At 39.5% G+C, this 12,916-nt stretch overlaps 1 pseudogene; it reads left to right on the forward strand.

Moving 5' to 3' along the window:
- Nucleotides 1-8,185: 8,185 nt before the first annotated feature.
- On the forward strand, nucleotides 8,186-8,626 carry LOC101661250 (annotated as a pseudogene).
- Nucleotides 8,627-12,916: the final 4,290 nt, after the last annotated feature.

Genomic DNA, 12,916 nt, shown 5'->3' on the forward strand with positions numbered 1-12,916 from the left:
TAAACATAGAACAAATGCAAGTTGAGTCAAGAGGGAGGTCAACTAACCAAGTGTCATTTTATACCCTGGTTCTATCCAACATAATAAAGTATACAATAATCTCTGTGACCAGAGGAGATCTGCCAGAGGCTTAATCTGACTAGAGAGTCTGCCGATAGACTTTGGGCTCACACTGTCCTCCATAGCTTTCTAAACTTGGGTGTTCACAACTTAAGCTCTGATGCTTTCCCTTTCTTCAGGTTTGGATTTTGTTATCATTATCTTTGGATGACACAGGCTGGTGTGCTTCTTCACTGTGGACTTAGCTGTCACCTCACTTAAATGGCTGCTTGCTTGAATCCGAGTCTTCAAGGCCCCATACACTATTCCAATTGATAACCAAGCACCATCTACTTTGTTGTAGCACCCTTATCTTCAGGGATCTTTTCATAAAGGTGAGTATCAAGTAGGGCTATGCTATAACCGATATTGGATTGAGGCTAGAAGTAATTGGAGCCCAGAATCCATCTGCTTTTGACTTGGAAATTATTACAGAAATTATTAAATGTAGTGAATCAGGGAGCCATGTCCCTTTTTTCTCCTCATGAACTTCCCTGGACCTCCTACCATCACATGAGTGGGAAACACATACACACACGACAAATACAACACAAACACATATGTACCAGCACCATACACAATGCACACACCCCACATATGCACACACATATGACATGCACACCATATGCACACCACAACGCACACATAAACACACACCACCTGATTGTTCAAGTAGCAAATCTATGATCAGCATCTGAAGAGCAAACAAGTGCTTAACTAGTGCTCGGCCTGATTTTGGAAGTCATTATACAACTCGAGTAGCCAAGTTTAACAGCATCTTGTTGTTACAAGATCACAATAGGCTGGGCCTCTCTCTTGACTGGGTGGGGGAAGCAGGAAAGGAGAACATATTGTGAGTTACTAGTTCTACCAACACAAAATAGACTGTATTCCATATTCTAAAAAGTGTGACACTGATTGTATGAATCTGAAAGGAGCAAAAACCTCAAGACAAAATAAGCACATTGTTTTCAGGGGTTTTTTTAGAGGAAAACAAAGCCTTGTGTGTTTTGGGGGGGTTTTTTTAAAGGCAATAACGAGTTACAATTAGCAATTTTTCAGTGAAACACCCAAATTTCCAAAAGTAAGGAACTAGTAAAATAAAATATAGTATATTTTATAGACCACAAATACACAAAAATTCTTAAACAAAATGAAGTTAATCTGTAAGTGCAGCTGTCTCAAAATCTCCAAGATGCTGCAGCATCCTGGGCGAGGGAGGGAGGAGAGGAGAACAATGAAAGAAAAAATGACTACATGGCCAATTGTGTGTGTCAATTCACAGAAAAAGACACGAACGATCCACTCCATGGGGTTAGTAACTGTGACTAACTTCTGGAGAAGAAAATGAAATTGCTGAGCAAGAAGCAGGTAGTGGAGAGAAGTCTCTGATTTTACTCTGTCTTCCTCTTTTATTTGAATCTCTGAGATTAGAAACATGTACTTGGTTATTACTTCTATCACTAAAAGGCAACCAAAAATTCACAGAAAGGTAAAACTTTTTAATTAAAAATTAATTTAAATTATATTTATACACATAAATAGATTACAAATTTAACAAGTGAGTTATATGCCATTTTCTTAAGCTGTCAGCTTATCATGCTGTAGTGGTTTGCTTGTTGCTATGATGCTGGAAATTCTGCCACCACTATTCCAATACCAGCAGTGTCACTTCCAATAGATAAATTTCAGTAGCGCTTACAAACAAGGGGGAAAAGCCTGATATTCTACTTCTAAATATTACCCAACAAAAATCTTATGGCGCACAACAGAATGAATATTGTCCAACGCACTTGCTTTGGACACCGTCAGATTTACTCCTAGAGGAAGATATCATGTTTAGTAAAGTAAAAGCCTGGCAAGTGAGACGTAATGGCAATAACAACGAATTCAAGCATGCCAGTGACCTTGAGGATAATACAGCATCAGGCAATGTTTCATTATTTTGAACATAGATCTCCATGAGTCAGAGTCAACTTGAGGGTATGTAACAACACCAGTGAAGAAAGTGACACTGAAAAGTATTAGATAGATGTACTTTCCACCCTTCCCTAATGCCATTAAAGAGCAGAAGAGCTCCAGGTAACTCATGGTATCATAGGTATTACAAGAGGCAGAGAGGTTACAAATGTGGGTTTGGGGCTAGATTATCTAAATTCCAACTCTTGTTCAGCATCTTACCTCCTGGGAACCATCCACTTCATCTGTTTTAACTTTAGTTTCCTGGTTTGTAGAGTGGAACTAAAATTAACATTTACTTCATAAGGTAGTTGCAAAGAGCAACTGAGATTAAAAATATGAAGCATTTCATGAGGTAATATATATATAGCAGTAACAATATATATAAATATATATAATTATAATAAATATATATAATTTGTGTGCTGCCTATTGTTATGTATCAACTTAGTAATCAAAGATTCTTAGTTGTTTAGCAGACATTAGTATGGTTGCTTTCCCATAATTCATAGAATGTACCCATACTACCTACTTGTGATCTGATGTAAACAGCCAATCAACTGAAAACCCAATCAGTCAAAAGCTAATCGTATGGGAGTGTGAGCTTCACCTAATATATTTGGAGGTTCTGGCAAAGCTTGCTCTTTCCTCTCTCTCACATGTGATACTGCATCCAACTTGTCTTTCTCTGGCACCTGGTTTTTGAGACATGAGCCAGTTTTAGCCTGCCATCTGACCTGCTGATGTGGAACTTGATATTCCCTATAATCACTTGAGTCAAGAGAAACTTACAGCCTGCTACCTAGTGCATGGATTTGGGAATTGCTAGCATCCACAACTTTGTGAACCGTTTCCTTAAAATAAATATAAAGATTTATTTTATATAGATTTATTTGTATATCGTACCCTACTGGCCTAGCATTGAATCAATGAAAGGCTAAATTAGTAAGCTTGAAGACAGTCTCTCATGGCTAATGTTCCTCTGCTAGAGGAACAATCAGAAAAAGACCAAAAAAATTCTGAAGGAAGTATAAGAAGCTAGTAGGATACTCTCAAGAGGAAAACCTTACAAATGATTGGACTTCCCAAACAGGAAAAGACCCAAAAAAAGCACACAGAAAATTGTCAAAGAGCTGATGGAAGAAAACATCCTCAACATTGTGAAAGACAAGAAGACACAAATTTAAGAAGCTAAACAAACCCCAAAAGGGATAGACTCAAAAAGAAAACTACCAAAGAATATCATAGTCAAACTTTTCAAGACCAATAACAGAAAAAAGCCTGAGAGCAGCTCAGGAAATATCAAATTACCTGTGAAACCAAAGCCATGCGCACTGCCATCAAGTGAGTTTGCCACTGTTGTTATGCTGACTCATAGTGACCCTGTGTGTTTTTGAGACTGTAACTGTTTATAGATGTAGAAAGCCCAGTCTTTCTTCTAAAGAGCTGCTGGTGGTTTTGAACTGCCGACCATGCACCTCTCAGCCCAACGTATAACCACTATAGCACCAGGCCTCCTTAAAGGAGCGCCAATAAGACTAAGTGCTGATTTCTCAGCAGAAATCATGCAGGCAAGAAAGCAATGGAATCACAGATATAATATTCTGTAAGAAAAAATATTGTGAAACAACAATCATAAGGTTTTTCCTCAAATATGACAGCAAAATTAGGATATTTCCAGAAAAACAAAAATTTGTAAAAATCAGACCAATATTACAAGAAATACTAAAGGAAATCTTTGAACATAAAACCAGCAACAGCAGACAGCCACCTAAGATTAAAATACATAACAATCACCCCCAAAAGTCAACCCAGATATAGGTGTATCCAATGTAAAACAAGCCTACAAGACTAATAAAGGGAACCAGAGGAATCAGTTTGTAATGAAGACAATTACAAAGTAAAGCAATGGAGAAATTGCAGAGTTACAGAACTTCCAAATGGAGAGGAAGTCAAATAGATTTAAGTTGCATAAAGGGAAAGACAAAAAACCAAAAGAGGGAAGTTGGCAAAAACACGATGGAGGCAGGGGAAGACATTGAGGGAAGTGCTAGGGTTAAAGGCAACAGAAGTAAATACTGATATACACACAATCTTGCAATAACAGTGATTTATTACTAAGTACATGAGTAAGCACATAGCTTGAGTGGGTATAGGAAAGAGAGTGGAATGATATACATATGATGATATATATAAATTATTTTGTATATGCTAATCATATATATGATTTTATACATATGATCATACATTATATAGATATAGATTTAGATATACTCAAAATCACACAGACAGAAATTTGAGGATATTTATATACAGGTATTTATATTTGTTACAAATATATTCTCAAATGTGATAGAGTACACCACAGGGGACAAAGTTATTAGAACTTCTTAAATATAATGAATCTCTTTGATTCAACTATTGGTCTCTCCCTGTCCAAAGGAAAGAAAGTGATATGGATTGAGATAAATATGGAAACAATTATTCCAATGGAGTAATAAAAGCTTCAGTCACCATGACTCTGAGCACAGAACTGGCACTACCAACTGCTCTGAAAGGGATCACATTAGAAGATGCTCCATAGAATGGGAGAAAAATGTGGAACAAAAATCAAAATCACTCACCTGTATGTACACACATACACACACACACAGACCAGAATTATCGGTCAGATAGAAACTGTGGAACACCCAAGACGGTGGCCTTTATGTCTGGAACTGAATTCACCCCTGTGGCTCAATTTTCAGCCAAACAATAAAAAGACCTGTAAGAAGAACAATAATACTGACTTTGAAGAAGTATGACCAGAGGCAAGGATGGCAAGACTTCATTTTACATAAAGTTGAACATGCACAGAAATACTCTATTGTTAAATGGAAGTGGTGTATACAAGTTCAGGCGAGAGCAGGACCTGAAGGTACAAGAAAAATGCATGAAGAAGTGGCCCAAATGCCCACAGTCTCCACTCCTGTCACAGTACCTTCTTTTTCCCAATCTGCAGCTATGGCCTCCTAGAGAGTTCCTTACTATAAGTTGCCTGAAGAACAGAAAATCCGTGTTTGGTTTACTGATGGCTCTGCACGATATGCAGCTGCCACTCATAAGTGGACAGCAGCAGTGCTACAGCCCCTTTCTCCCTGAAGGACAGCGGGGAAGGGAAATCCTCCCAATAAGCAGAACTTTGCTCAGTGCACTTTGTGTTTCAGTTGGCCTGGAAGGAGAAATGGCCAAATGTGAAACTGTATACTGATTTATGGGTTTTGGCTAATGGTTTGACTGGATGGTCAGGTAACTGGAAGGTACATAGTTGGAAAATTGGTGACAAGAACATATGAAAAAGAGGTATGTGGATAGATCTCTCTAAATGGGCAAAAAATGTAAAGATAATCCTGTTTCATGTGAATATTCACCAAAGGGTTACTTCTGAAGAGGAGGATTTTAACAATTAGTGGATAAGATGACACACACTGTAGAGGATAGTCCTCATGTTTCCTTCGCCATCCCTGTCATTGCCCAGCAGGCACATGCACAAAGTGGACATGGTGGCAGGGATGGAGGTTATGCAGGGGCACAGCAACATGGACTTCCACTCACCAAGACTCACTTGACCACTGCCAATGCTGACTGCCCCATCTACCAGAAGCAGAAGCCAACATTGTGTCCAAGATATGGGACCATTCCTGGGGGAGATCAACAAGCAATCAGGTGGCAGGTTAATTACAGACGAACAGTTTCGTCATGAAGGGAGCAGTGTTTTGTTCTTACTGAAATAGACACCTACTCTGGATATGGATTTGCCTTCCCTGCACGCAATGCTTCTGCCCAAAGTACCATTCATGGACTTACAGAATGCCTCATTCACCGGCATGGCATCACACACAGCCTTGTTTCAGACCAAGGAACTCACTTCACAGCAGATGAAGTGTGGCAATGGGCCTATGCCCAGCGAGTCCACAGGTCGTATCATGTTCCTCATCATCCAGAAGCAGCTGGCTTGATAGAACGATGGAATGGCCTCCTAAAGACAATTACAGGGCTAGCTAGGTGAAAACACTTTGCGGGGCTGGCACCATGTCCTCCAGGAACCTGTATATGCTCTAAACCAGTGGCTAATATATGGTGCTGTGTCTCCAATAGCCAGAATTCACAGGTCCAGGAACCAAGGGGTGGAAGCCAGAGTGGCACCACTGACTATCACACCTAGTGATCCACTTGCAGCAATTTTGCTCCCTGTCCCAGCAACCCTGTGTCCCTCAGGCCTGGAGGTCCTGGTCCTGATGAAAGGAACACTTGAGACGGCCAAAAGCTTGGAGAAACAAAAAACGTTTTTCCTCTTGAGCATGGCCCTACCATCAGTCAATTCCTGTTTCTAGCCTCCAGAACTATGAGACAATAAATTTCTGCTGGCAAAAGCCTCCTACGTTGTGTTTTGTTATGACATCCCTAAGAAGCTAATAATATTTTCTCATGCAGGTGATGCCTCAATTAGTGTTCTCTATTTTACTTCTCTGGGTTGCAATGGCTACCCAGAACTTATAGACAAAAATTTCTGATTAAAGGAAGTTCGCTTGTAAAGGAAGTCCACTTGTAATGCTTAGGGTTGAGTTATTTATCAGGACATGTTACAAAGTTCTTTCAGGTCTGCTAATAAATGACCCAGCGATATAGCACTTTGCTGTATACCTCAACCCAAAGGCTGAACTCCATGGGTCACCAAACCCAACTTCTGGCTTAAATACCCAGAAGCACCACTCCAGTATTCTTCAACCCAAGGGCACTCAGTGGCATTTCCATAGGGCAGCAAGTCTAACTTCATTAATAAAGTGCTCAGAGGCACCGTTCACAAGCCAACCTCCTGCACAAAAGCACTCCTCTTAACTTGCTCTGTTGGTTGGGAAGTTCATTATTCTGTTTCATGTTCTTGCTCCTGGTTCTGCTGCTGTTCCTCTGATGTTATAGCTGTTTTCTGGATCCAAGAGGTTCACTGCACAGGGACACACTCCATTCCCTCCTCCAGCTTTTCAGGGGGCTCATTTTATACACAGCAGGGCATTCCAGGGAATCCTGTTCACAATTACTGACACGTGAATAGTATCTTCCCCCACCTTATCTCCAGTCTTAGTCAAGGAGAGGCCACTTGGTTGGAGTCAGAGATTTGGGCTAGAAGAGCCATATTAAACAGCTCACTGCCTCTGCAACACAGGCTCTGCGACTGATATTTTCAGAACCACGAATAGTAGAAGTGGTGCAAAATACATGGTCGTGGGGAATGTCAGGATTTTATTAAAGTGGGTAGGGTTGTAGATATCACCACCTTATAAATTTGGCTTTATATCGTACAGGATTCTAGGATGGGAAAGACTAGCCAAAAAAAGTCATCAGCTCATATGTATAAATGTGCTTGATACAATTGCCGTATGGATTGTTATAAGAGCTGTACAAGCCCCCAATAAAGTGATTTATTTTTTTAAGTAATCAGAAATTCAGTGAAAATGACCTTTACACACATTTGCTTTTTTTTTTAAATGGCATACAAATTCAAAATGTTTCTAATAGAATGCTTTTATAATAGTTGACTTTCTTCACCTTTGCTCTGATCTGAAAATCTTTCTTTAACATCCATACATACTTTTAATACATACTTTTAAAGAACTTCAAATAGTTTGTGATCGAATGGAATCAAAAGATGAAAGGTTAAAAAAAAGATAAAAGGTGGTGAGTAGAGCACTCTGAAATCTCCTCAGTCCTTGAACTTTTGGCATGACATTCTTTAATGATCATACACAATGTGATTGTCAACCTGGATATCATGCTTATATCCGAGGAGGTCATGGAATTGTTAAATATTCAACTATCATGGAATTTTCTGGTTGACCTCTGGTTGAACCTATCACTGTCAACGTCGTATTGTTCTCTAGGTGTCAGATGAAGCAAAGATTGTACTCTTGGAATCATTTGAGTCCCAACATGGGGATCTCCAAAAGCATGAATTGAGACCTCACCCACCACCTTGGATTCAGAAAATTGTTACAACCATTTTCATCCTTACCCTGTCAGTATGACACAAGGAAATGAATGGTACTCCATTACTCATAAAACATGACATCTTGAATGACAGCGACACAAGATGACAGCCACCATGGGCTCGGGGGCAAAGGTCCCTCGTGATTTCCGGCTGTTGGAAGAACTCGAAGAAGGTAGAAAGGAGTAGGAGATGGCACAGTTAGCTGGTGTCTAGAAGATGACAAAGACATGACACTTACAAGATGGACAGGGATGATAATTGGGCCTCCAAGAACAATTTACAAAAACCGGATCTATAGCCTTAAAATAGAATACACAGAATACCCAGAAGCACCCCGCTTTGTAAGATTTGTAGCAAAAATTAGTATGAATGGAGTTAATAGTTCTAATGGAGTGGTGGACCCAAGAGCCATATCAGTGCTAGCAAAATGGCAGAATTCCTACAGCATCAAAAGTTGTCCTGCAAGAGCTCCGGACCCTAATGATGTCTAAAGAAAATACGAAACTCCCTCAGCCACCCGAAGGACAGTGTTGCAGCAATTAATCACCAAGAAAAACCACAGGCCCTGCCCTCCCCCATTCTATTTAATCAGTCTTAATTTTCCACAGTCGTACATTTTTTTAGATAACGTCTTGTAGACCTCAAAGTACTGGACAGGGAGCTCCCATTCAAGGGCAAGTTATCTTAAGACACTGTACAGCGTACTAATGTTTTGTCCATTTGAAATATATAAGTTGTGCTCTAACAACAAACAAACAAACAAAAACATGATCTCTTGCAATAAACAGCAAAATAAACACAGTTACTGTCAAGTGGATTCTGACTCATGGGACCCTTTGTGTGTCAGACTAGAACTGTGCTCCACAGGGTATTTAATGGCTAGTTTTTAAGAACTAACTCCTGAGGGCTTTTATTTGGGCACCTCTAGGTGGACTCTAACCTCCAACCTTTTGATCACTAGTTGTGAACATTAACTGTTTGCACCATCAGGAACTTCTAAAAAAAATTTTTTTCTTTCCTCGTAATCATTACCTGACCTAAATGTTTAAAGATGTGACAGGAATCTTAGAAAAGCATTACTGCTGACTTTAACAAGAGTGCTTGACTATTTGATGTCCAAGGGATTTTCATGGGAAAATAGAGATCCTCAAACTCTACTGGCATTCTATTAATGTTTACTTATGTGCTATGTTCTTAATGATAATGACCTGATTCTTAAAGAGGAATGCTTAAAAGGAGAATATGTTCTAAATGTAAGTAAGACCCAAGTAAATATTTCTTCTTAATAGAATTAGTGCTCAGAGAGGAAACAGTCTAGTGATTTAAAGAGATCTTTTCATTATGTGATTTTGTTGATTGGCCATAGTAGATGTTTGTGGCAGTTACATATTCTGTCAACCAGCCAAAGGGTGGAGTCTAGTCTGTCAATGAGGCCACACCAAATCAGGCCTCTGTGAGGGCACAGCCTTCTCCTGAGGAATTTCTTCAGGGCTCCTGATTTTTTTCAGCATCTAGCACAAACCCCTAGTTCAAAATTCAAAAAGCCAAAGAGTCTCTTCACCTTATAATGTCCTGAGCACTCAAGACATTGGGTGGGGCTTATCCTTTCAAAGCCTTCTTTGAAGGTGTGTCCTAAACTTATTTAAAGATCACATTTTACTGGCTGCAGGAAAGTGGGCTTATAAGCTCTCTATTTTCATATGTCGCAAAAATCATTCATATTAATCATTATATCAATAACAATAGTCAAAGGAAAACCTAGTACAGCCAGATCCTAAACTCAATTCTTTTAACAGTCAAGTTCAATCCTTATATATATTATCTTAATCCTTATCTAAACTAGTCTACATAGCCTTAGGGCTCTGGCTGTATTGCCTCAAGCCAGGGAATAACCATCTGTCAGCTATTTTGACCTCAGTCAGCCATTTTCTCTGAGCAGCATGAACTCTGAGAAATTCAAGAGGTGATTTTGTCACTACAGCTCAAGATTCACATTTATCACAATCATTTTCGCCATTTCAGATAGGATTAACCAAAGACAATTTCTAAGAATCAACACTTTCAATTCCCACATTCTTTCCAGAAAACAGTCCAGTAAACTGCAAAGCCATATTTAACCTCTGGCTAGCCAAATAAGAAAAACTACCTTGAGGCAGGGCTCAAAAAGCACCCACTCTCCATCTTTATGATTTGTTTCTCTAATACCCAACTCCCAAGGTACCATAATGTGTTAGTGTGGGTTGACTAGAGAAACAAAGTCATAGACACTCATGTGTATAAGAAAGAGCTTTATATAAAGAGTAATTGTGTATTAAGAAAACATTCAGCCCAGTACAGATCAAGTCCATAAGTCAGATATTAGCCCATATGTCTGATACCAGTATGTAAATTCTTCTTCAGACTCAAACATTACACATATAATGATGCAGAATGCAGGAAGATCACAGGCCAGTGGTTGGAAAGTCTTGAGGATCCAGTGGTGGTAGAAGCATCTTAGCACTGGCATGGGTCTCCACATGGCTCCTCCAGCTCCACGGCTCTGGCTCTATCAGCACAGCTCACGTTACTTGCCAACAGGAGTGTGTTATAGAGTGTGTGTGTGTTCCACCACTAGGGAGGAAGACAGGAGTTCCCCGAATCCTCAGGAGAAGACCGTATGCACACAGAGGCCTCATTGTCTGTGATGTGATTGACTGGTTAGAGTCCACCCCTTCACAAGTTGACAGATTATATAACTGCCACAGACCACCCCTTGTCAACTTGACACTCTTACACAACTCTATAGCCACACATAATTTTAACAAAACAATAATAAAATCATATCTGTACCAAAGAGGTTAAAACTAAAATGCATGCAATTCAATATGTGCCAAAGCCTCATTTAAACATAATGCTCTATAAGTGAACAACACCACAATTTCTATGCCTAACAATGGCAGTTAAGTAACACATAAACCTTAATCCTATAATCCTATGACTATATTCCCCACCTGTGAAAGTTTGTAAGTCAAACACTTTATGCCTTTATCTGCCCCCTTTAGGGTATCCACTTTCTACATTGCCCACTTACATCAACCCAGTGCTCTGAGGAGGAAATCGTATCCTTTGATCTGAAAAATCTTCATTCCAGTGGAACCTTGTGAGTCTGCATCCATAACCAAAGTCAAATCATGACAGGCCATCCATAAAGCCAGCAGCAATACGAAGCAATTCACAGGCTTAAAAATATTCTCTTCATCTGGTCTGGTTCTAGTCAACTCAGTGTGGACTGCCTCACCAGGGTACCCATTGATTGTCTTGCCTTTATCCATGGGCCCCATCACAAATTCTCAACAGCCCTAGCCCCCTTGGGCTAGGTCATAAACTTCAGACCAGTCAACGGGCTCTTCACGAGTGTCAGTGGCCAGACTCAACCTGTCTCTATTGCTGCATTTCTCCCACTTCCACTCAACAAATGGATCAAGGTGGTCACCTAGCAAGCATTTAAGCCTGTCTACAGGTTCCCTTTTACATTCAGTTAAATTTCTTTAGCTGGGTTGGGATGTCTTCTTAATAATACAATTACTCTTTACATAAAACTCTTTCTTATCCACATATGAGTGTCTATTAATTTGTTTTTCTAGTAAACCCAGACTAACACAATGTTACAAATTGTTTAGTTGAACACCTGTTTCAACATTATCTAGTATACTCCCCTATACTGTCAAAGCTAGAAGGCTACAAGCCACATGTTTTTCAGACTTATTACTAATAGCACTGTTGGACGCCAGCTGGACCCCCTCATAGTCCTCATTCTTATGAGTAGGTAAGTGTTCTAGATGATGCCAAGAATAGACTCATATACCAGTGAGAGATTTGGAAGTCAGAATCAAGCAACAAAAATTAGTACCAGTGAGAGAAAATGAGATTCCCTGACAAGTACATGATCAAGGGTATCGAGTTGCTTCCAACTCAGAGACCCTCTATAGGATTTCAGGAGCTATACATCTTTACCAGAGCCTATGGCCTCATCTTTCTTCCATGGAGTAGTGGTGGATTGGAATCACCGACCTTGCAGGCAGCAGTCCCAAACTTACCTGACAGCAGCACCAGGTAAAAAATTAAAAAGCACCACCCTTTAATTTATTTTTAATAGTCTTATTAACATATAATTCTCTTCAAGAGTTCAGTCATATTAAAAAGAGTTATACAATCATCACTACAATAGGTTCTAGAACATTTTGTTCTTTCTTGTAATCATTGTTTTTAGCTCCCCATTTCCCTCCACCTACTCATCCATACCACCATTAATCCAGTGACTGCTTCTATTGATTGATGGGCTCTGGATTTCATATAAAGGCACACACACTCAGAGCAATAACAAAATAAGCCAGATAAAACCTCAATAGAAAGACAGACAACCGAAAAGTGGGTGAAGGGAGACGTCAGACAGGGCAAGCTATGACAAAATACCAATTTATAAACTGTCAAGGGCTCATGAGGGAGGGGGCAGTGGGGAGGGAGGGGAAAAATGAGGACCTAATGCCGGGGGTTTAAGTGGAGAGAAAATGTTTTGAGAATGATGTACAAATGTGGTTTACACAATTGATGTGTGTATGGATTGCGATAACAGTTGTATGAGCCCCTAATAAAATGTTTTAAAAAATAAAATAAAACAAAAAAGAAAAAGAAAGCAAGCAAGAAATATTTTTAAAAGAAAATAAATTTAAAATGGATCAAAAGGGAGGTCAAATGATAAGGTATTTTAGCCTAACTACATTTAGCCTAACTACATTTGCCATAATCAAGTTTACAATGCCCTCTATCTGATAGCAAGACTATTCACATCTTTCA

This window comes from Echinops telfairi, unplaced genomic scaffold (assembly GCF_000313985.2).
Source record: "Echinops telfairi isolate 266 unplaced genomic scaffold, ASM31398v2 ScPeMD7_27;HRSCAF=92, whole genome shotgun sequence".
NCBI lineage: Eukaryota > Metazoa > Chordata > Mammalia > Afrosoricida > Tenrecidae > Echinops > Echinops telfairi.